The sequence below is a fragment of the Schistocerca americana genome, chromosome 7 (assembly GCF_021461395.2).
Source record: "Schistocerca americana isolate TAMUIC-IGC-003095 chromosome 7, iqSchAmer2.1, whole genome shotgun sequence".
Classification (NCBI taxonomy): domain Eukaryota; kingdom Metazoa; phylum Arthropoda; class Insecta; order Orthoptera; family Acrididae; genus Schistocerca; species Schistocerca americana.
Window position 1 is genome coordinate 248662069 of NC_060125.1, and position 8663 is coordinate 248670731.

The 8663-nt window shown below is 45.8% G+C and overlaps 1 non-coding gene across 1 annotated transcript; it reads left to right on the forward strand.

The window, feature by feature from the left end:
- Nucleotides 1–8086: 8086 nt before the first annotated feature.
- Trnal-caa lies at nt 8087–8161 on the forward strand. Its single transcript has one exon. It is a non-coding gene; the product is annotated as a tRNA-Leu (tRNA).
- Nucleotides 8162–8663: the final 502 nt, after the last annotated feature.

Below are 8663 nucleotides of genomic sequence, written 5' to 3' on the forward strand. Positions count from 1 at the left end.
TGTTTGCCCGCCTTCAGGCTGACAGTTACATTCCTAACGTGCTCAACAAGTGTGTGTATGTAGCACCGAGGGTGTTGCCGAATTGGAGGGTCTTAGGAGGACCCTTTGCCGTTTTATTTACGCAATTGTCAATGTTGGTTCCCATCTCTCCCCCACTCCTCCCACTTCCCCCAGGTGATGCCACAGGAGGGCGCGAAACAAAAGGGGTGAAAAAGCTAAACACCCTGTGCTGCTTCACAGCACTACAGTCGATAGTGGACAGATAACGGTCAACGGAGTTGCAGCCCCACGATGTCTTTAGTGTGAAATGCTCAGGAGTTGGTAGGAGTGTCGAACAGTGTAAAGAACGTCGTCCTGCTGCTCATAGGACTGTTTACAACAGCGAAATGTGCGGGGATCAACGTCCGAAGTGAAGGGGTTGTTTCAGTGACTCCCTTTGTGCCACCCTCTGAGGCCTTTTCGTGTCGATTCTGAGAGGCGGTGCATCTCAAATGGTTTCCTCGGCCACCCGCAAGAAAGCCACGTGATTTCGACGCTGTGTGTCGTGCTTCTGACCTCCGTCGCAGAGGCGTCAAAAGATGGGGTGAAATGTGGGTCAGAGGGGTTGTCACGACCTTCCCATCGTGTGGTACGTTGGCGGTGGCGTTTAGCAGAATTTTGGTGAAATTTGGTGCCATGTGACATCATTAACCCATATTAAGCTGTCACAAACTTCTGAAGTGTGACCCGTTTTGGGCATTTGTCGACACCCAACTGTTAGAAGCGTCGCCCTGCCCTAGGGTGACGTCACAGGGCACTATGCTTTTGCACCGTCACAGAGGAATGTTGTACGCAGCTTTCAGCCAAATTTCAAACATACTCGTCGCAATGGAAGACCATTACGGGTTTTCGAAAAAGTGATCATTTAATTTTGTTGCACAGTGTAGTGCAGGGGAAGAAACATTGAGATGAGTGAAAAACTAGTTTTTTGCTTGAAATGCAGCGCAAATTACTCAGTCTATACTTACCCAAAGTTTGATGATGACAGAAATTAGGGACTCTCAACAATCTTTATCATAGCTTCATACATTTTCTGAACTTTTTCTCGCTTAAATGCCAAACTTCAAATATATAACACATAAAATCATTTTTAAAGTAGTCAGACATCTCAAGGTGTTTTATGCATGAGAGCTGGATTCTTTACAGAATTGCGAGTGAGTGGTTTATTGGTATGGTGTCTAAAGGAGCTTCCTGCGTTATCCAGGAGATATAGATGGTTCATCAAAAAGATAACGCTTAGTATGTTGCGCAGAACGGAAACGTGGACGCATCTGAAACGGGAACCCCTGTTGGTAAATGCACAGTTTCGGTGCTGTGGGTATAAATGCACAATTTCGGTGCTGTGGGTATCGAAGTTGGCTAGAAAACGTCTAAGTTTTGCGCTTGGCCCCTACTTAGTTATGCAACCCATTAGTCTTCGGTGTAAAATGGATGTACGGGGTGCGCCTGCGGAACGCTTTATCTATCTTGCAGGAAGGTAAAGTTTTCATTTTTCAAGAGTGAATCCAACTTCGGAAATAATGGTTTAGGCGATGTTATGAGAGTTATTCTTGCAACAATTTGCATGTATCTGCCATGCTCAGATTCGATTGATCGTATAAGCTCTTTGAGCACACTGACTGTTGGTTACTCAAGCGTTTTCACATATTTGGGATGTCAATTTGTGTTCTAACCAATGCGAAACCTTCGCGGATGAGGCCTTCTTTGTTTGGAACAGCATTCGCCAATCTAGTTCCGGCTGCCGTATTTCGAGGAGTTTTGTTCTGTGTTCTGACTTGGAGGTATGCGTATTTGGTGACGGTATGTGCTGGTGCGGAGATTCTAAGTTCAATGGTGAAAGCATTGGGTGACATTACTTCAGTTATACTAGTCGATAGCCATTTTCCATCTGGGATGTTGTATATCATTAATTAGTATACATCTGAACACATAAACAAATACGTAATCAGTGCCGTTTGTTGCATTGTAAAATGTTAATTACATCCGGAGATATTGTAACCTAAAGTTGACGCTTGAAACCTCCAACGTTCAGTTGCGTCTTGTAACAAACACGGCGAGCAGCATCTGCAGGGACATGTTTTGACGACCGTGTTTACGAGTGTGGCTGCAGTGCACTGTTGTGGTTTGGTCTAGCTGTCGCAGTGTCCACATGTAGCGCTTGCTGCTATTGTTATTCTGCATTCGTCTCCGCACGCAGACCAACTGTAGTACACCGTGTTACCAGACGTCTGTTATAGTGTAGTGTTGTAGGAACTGTGACCATGGTGTATTCGAACTCTGAAAAGGCGGAGATGATACTCATCTATGGCGAGTGTCAACGAAATGCAGCTGAAGCCTGCAGGGTGTATGCAGAACTGTACCCGGACAGAGAGCATCCAACGTGCCGCACATTGCAAAACATCTACCGCCAACTGTATGCAACAGGTATGGTCGTAGCACGCAAACGGGTCCGTAACAGGCCCGTAACAGGAGAAGCGGGTGCAGTTGGTGTGTTAGCTGCTGTTGCCATGAACCCACACATGAGTACACGGGACATTGCGAGAGCCGGTGGACTGAGTCAAAGTAGTGTCATGCGCATACTGCATCGTCACCGCTTTCACCCGTTTCATGTGTCGCTACATCAGCAATTACATGGTGATGACTTTAATCATCGAGTGCAATTCTGTCAACGGACATTAACAGAGAATGCGGTGCAGTTCTACCTGTTTACCGATGAAGCGGTTTCACAAACCACGGGGCAGTGAATCTACGGAACATGCATTACTGGTCCGTGGACAATCCTCGCTGGCTCAGACAGGTAGAGCGACAGCGACCGTGGACTGTAAATGTATGGTGCGGAATCATTGGCGACCACCTCATTGGTCCTCACTTCATTGCAGGGGCCCAAACAGCTGCAACATACATCGCGTTTCTACAGAATGATCTGCCAACGTTGCTCGAAAATGTCCCACTGGAAACGCGTCGACGTATGTGGTATCAGCATGGTGGTGCACCTGCACATTCCGCAATTAACACTAGGCTGACCCTTGACAGGATGTTCGACGGGCGTTTCATAGGACGTGGAGGACGCATAAATTGGCCAGCCCGTTCTCCTGATCTTACACCTCTGGACTTCTTTCTGTGGGGTACGTTAAAGGAGAATGTGTACCGTGATGTGCCTACAACCCCAGAGGATATGAAACAACGTATTGGGGCAGCCTGCGGCGACATTACACCAGATGTACTGCGGCGTGTACGACATTCATTACACCAGAGATTGCATTTGTGTGCAGCAAATGATGTCCACCACATTGAACATCTATCGGCCTGACATGTCGGGACACACTCTATTCCACTCCGTAATTAAAACGGAAACCACGTGTGTACGTGTACCTCACCCCTCATGGTAAGTGCGTCAGTGAAAAAGATCAATAAAAAGGTGTTAGCATGTGGACGTAATGTGCTGTTCCAGTCTCTTCTGTACCTAAGGTCCATCACCGTTCCCTTTGGATCCCTACGTAATTCGGTGCTCTCCGATACACACGACGAACAGCGGAGGAGTGGTACTCAAGCGTCAACTTTAGGTTACAATATCTCCGGATGTAATTAACATTTTACAATGCAACAAACGGCACTGATTACGTATTTGTTTATATGTTCAGATGTGCTACCAAAACTAACGGAGTTACATTTAAAAAATCGTAGGTTTGTGTTAAAAAACATACTTCCGTGCATTTTTGTATGGTTTGTATTAACCAATTACACTAGCCCCTCTCCTCGCGTTCGGTCTGTGGAATCGATTCGTCAGTATTTGATATGGTTTACGAAATATATCCAGCGGTCATGTTAGGTGACTCACCCTGTATATGTAAAATGTGACGTGACTGAGAGAAACAGATATTACCAGTGAATTTAGCAACCCAAAATTATGTAAATACCTTCATTTACAAACCAGATGTTGACAAGAAGTTTAAATTTGTTGGCTATTGTTATTTGTCGTGGTGTAGCTCAGTCGAATTGATTGTTTCGTGGCTGCATGCTAAATTTCTGTAATGTTTACTCGCTATTACTACGCGCTCAGGCATGTGGCAGAATTCTTCCGCGTGGTGAAATGGAAACTCATACGTTGCTCCGTTTTGTTTAAACTAGAGTTAATTATAGTGCCGAACATTGTCTTTTCAATTCAAAATGCTGTGTATTCAAAGTTATCATCATCTCCTGAATTATAAAGAGTTGCTATTTTTTTTAAGTCGTGTACTCAGAAAACAATATTTCGAACGTTCCTTGACAAACTGAATTTCATACCTGCTTCTGAGAAGTAATGTGTGCTTGTAAACCAATATACACTTAGGGAAAAAAATAGCAACACCAAAAAATAATTAATGTGGAGTAGTGAGATTTCGTAAATACATTTGTCTAGGTAGCATATTTAAGTAATTAACATTCCAACATCACAGATCACTATAAGTGCGAGATAAGCCATTGCTAGTGTGAAATGTTTGCACACTAATAAAAGATGTACCATCCAGAATGTTGAATACTTCATTGGAGAGATATCTCACGATCAAGCAGACCAAGGCAACATATCGACTCTCTGAAGAGCATGTTGTGTTACAACAGCGGTATGTGGACGAGCGTTATCCTGTTGGAGCCGGCCGAAGTGGCCGTGCGGTTAAAGGCGCTGCAGTCTGGAACCGCAAGACCGCTACAGTCGCAGGTTCGAATCCTGCCTCGGGCTTGGATGTTTGTGATGTCCTTAGGTTAGTTAGGTTTAACTAGTTCTAAGTTCTAGGGGACTAATGACCTCAGCAGTTGAGTCCCATAGTGCTCAGAGCCGTTTGAGCCATATCCTGTCGGAAAACACCCCCTGGAATGCTGTTCGTGAATGTCAGCACAACAGGAAAAATCAGGAGATGCACGTACGAATTTGTAGTTAGGCTGCGTGTGATAAGCACTAGAGTGCTCCTGCTGTCTTCGAAATCACACGGCAGACCATAACTACAGGCGCAGGTACAGTGAGCCTAGCAGACAGACAGGTTGCTTGCAGGCCCTCAACTGGCATCCTTCTAACAAACACACTGCCATCTCGAGCACCCAAACAGAACCAGCTTTCATTAGAAAACGCAATAGACCTCCACCCTGCTTGAGACCACTGAAGCCGCAAGTGGAGGTGAGTTGGGATCAGTGGAGGGCACGCTACATGGTATCTGGCTCGGAGTTGTCCTTGAAGTACTTGGTTTGTAAAAGTTCATTGTCTCACTGTAGTTCCAACTGATGGTCAAACTGCTGCTGCAGATGCTGTACGATGCGCAAGGGCCAATCCTGAATATCACGGTTTTTCCTCTCGGTAGTGCTACGCGGCCGTCCGAAGCCCGGTCTTCTGACGACCGTGCAATCTCGTGATAACCAGTGCCTAAAATCATGTACAGTGACTTCATTCATGCAAGTCTTTCTACAATATCGCAGGAGGAACATTCAGCTTTCCGTAGCCCTCTGCAGTCGCATTACTACACTAAAGCTTATAAATTAAGGATAATTGCAGAATGTGGTGCCACACAACGTGGCACTACACAAAACTGGCGCTAATAGCATAGGCACATAGGGAACACACACGACACAGATCTGTTAAGTCTACGGTATTGGTGATAAGTTGAGAAAACCGTCCCGAAACACATGTAATACAAAACACCACTGTTTCCTGATCATGTACCCCGACATCAATATGGGATATGACGTACACGGGCCGCACAACGGGTTTGCATACTCTGGATCAGGTTGTCGAGCAGCTGCTGGGGCATAGCCTCCCAATCTTGCACCAGTGCCTGTCGGAGCTCCTGGTGTGTCCTAGGGGTTTGAAGGCGTGCAGCGATACGTCGACCGAGAGCATCCCAGACGTGCTCGATGGGGTTTACGATTGGAGAACAGGCAGGCCACTCCGTTCGCCTGATATCTTCTGTTTCAAGGTATTCCTCCACGATGGCAGCTCGGTGGGGCCGTGTGTTATCATCCATCAGGAGGAAGGTGGGACCCACCGCACCCCTGAAAAGGCGGACATACTGGTGCAAAATGACGTCCCGACACACCTGACCTGTTACAGTTCCTCTGTCAAAGACATACAGGGGTGTACGGGCACCAATCATAATCCCACCCCACACCATCAAACCATGGCCTCCATTCAGGTCCCTTCCCAGGACATTAGGTTCCTGGTTCACGCCAGATGAAAACACGGCTAGAATCACCGTTCAGACTATACCTGGATTCGTCCGTGAACGTAACCTGGGACCACTGTTCCAATGACCATGTACTGTGTTCTTGACACTAGGCTTTACGGGCTCTCTTGTGAGCAGGTGTCAGTAGAATGCACCTTGCAGGTCTCCGGGTGAATAAACCATGTCTGTTCAATCGTCTGTGGACTGTGTGTCTGGAGACAATTGTTCCAGTGGGTGAGGTAAGGTCCCGAGCAAGGCTACCTGCAGTACTCCGTGGCCGTCTGCAGGCACTGATGGTGAGATATCGGTCTTCTTGTGGTGTTGTACACTGTGGACGACCCGTACTGTAGCGTCTGGACACGTTTCCTGTCTGCTGGAATCGTTGCCATAATCTTGAGATCACACTTTGTGGCACACGTAGGGCCCGTGCTACGACCTGCTGTGTTTCACCAGCCTCCAGTCGCCCTAGTATTCTACCCCTCATAACGTCATCAACTTGTGTTCTTTGAGCCGTTTTCAACATACAGTCATCATTAGCACGTCTGAAAATGTCTGCACAGCATTATCCTTAATTTATGAGCACGGGTGTAGTTAGTAGTTTCTCTTTGATGCCGCTAAACTGCAGATGCAGAAAGATACGTCGACAAATGCAGATTCGACTGCCGTTTGCTGAATTACTGCGGAGTTATCTCGCAAATTGCTATGATGTTATATGGAAGTAATATTTATAACTTAGGATCTGATTTTGATTGCTCAGTTACTCTATTATTCTTAAAGTCAATGATTACAAAACTGAGGAAACATTCTCATGAGCACTGCTGGATGCTATAAGCGGAGTGCAAATACGTATTCAGTTCTTAACCACTTCCTTGTGAATCATTATTCATTGCTCAATCTTCAAATGGACTATAACTACACAAAGCCTAGGTTCATTTGGACTGGACTATGTAACTGTGTGTGTGTGTGTGTGTGTGTGTGTATGTGTGTGTGTGTAGGTGCATGCTTGTGTTCTATGAAACATTCGAGTCAGATTCTGTTTCCAAATTATTTTCTGGGGCATAAAAGTAATATTCCCAGTTACTCCGACTCGACCACCGCATTCCCAGATAATGAACCACCAAATGAGACGGTCCTCAAAAAATTTAGTTTTCTGGAAGCCAAATTTGTAAAACAGTCTCAATGTGGTGTATCTACTGAGAAGGAATACTTGAGTCTTACTACATAGCTTAGAATTCCAGGAAACCAAGTATGGGAGCAGTTCTTTTCTTTTTACACCGCATACAGCACATAATTGCCATTTCCTGGATTTCTTGCGAGTGGTAAGGATGTGGCTCTTGTTCAGAGGCTCTCCACGATGATCTGAGACATACTTGAGGAGCACTGGTCGACAGTTGCCCTTCGAAGCGTTCCTAAACGCCCTCATCATTGGTACTAGTGTATAATTTGATGTTACTATGATCCGGAACTATGAAGCCTTGGACTGAACTGTCTTAAATAAAATTTTGGGGCACATTTGATCAGAAACCTCTCAGGAAATTAAAAGTACCAAGAGAGTTGGATCAAGATCAACTAGCATCAATGACTTAACGCATTCTATCATACCGACCGGTAATCTGGGTGGTAAATTGGCTCAAAAATTTTACTTCTGCCAGTATCTCGTCTCCTGCCTTCCAAACTTCACAGAAGCTCTCCTGCGAACTTTGCAGAACTAGCACTCCTGGAAGAAAGGTTACTGCGGAGACACGGCTTAGCCACAGCCTGGGGGATGTTTCCAGAATGAGGTTCGCAGGAGAGCTTCTGTGAAGTTTGGAAGGTAGGAGACTGGCAGAAGTAAAGCTGCGAGGACGGGGCGTGAGTCGTGCTTGGGTAGCTCAGATGGTAGAGCACTTGCCCTCAAAAGGCAAAGGTCCCGAGTTCGAGTCTCGGTCCGGCATACAGTTTTAAAGTGCCAGGAAGTTTCATATCACCGCACACTCCGCTGCAGAGTGATGATCTCCATCTGACTGAAAAGTTATTTATTGTGCTGTGAGAAGTTTTAGGTGCTCTACCGCTACGATTTTTCACGTGTGCGTGATCTTGGAAGAGCAGCAGGGAATATTTGCGTCACAGCAAGCAAGAGTGGGAATATAGATGTAAGAGAACTACAACACGGATTTTGGCCCATAGCTCGTCAAAATAACTCTTTTTGCCTGATTCCTGGTCTGCGCATAAAAATCGTATTCCTTTAGAGCAAATGATCCCTTCCGAAAAGTGTGTAACATTGCAGTTCATACCACCTGTAACCGCTGAACAAATTCAGCCTCTGGACGTTTCTATTTTCCGTGCCTGTGAAACATATTATCGCACTACCTGCAGCTACGTCTTAAAGGTTAGCCAGTTTCACGATAAGCTGCACGGTAGACAGTTTCGCATTCGGATGGATGTTATCACATTTTG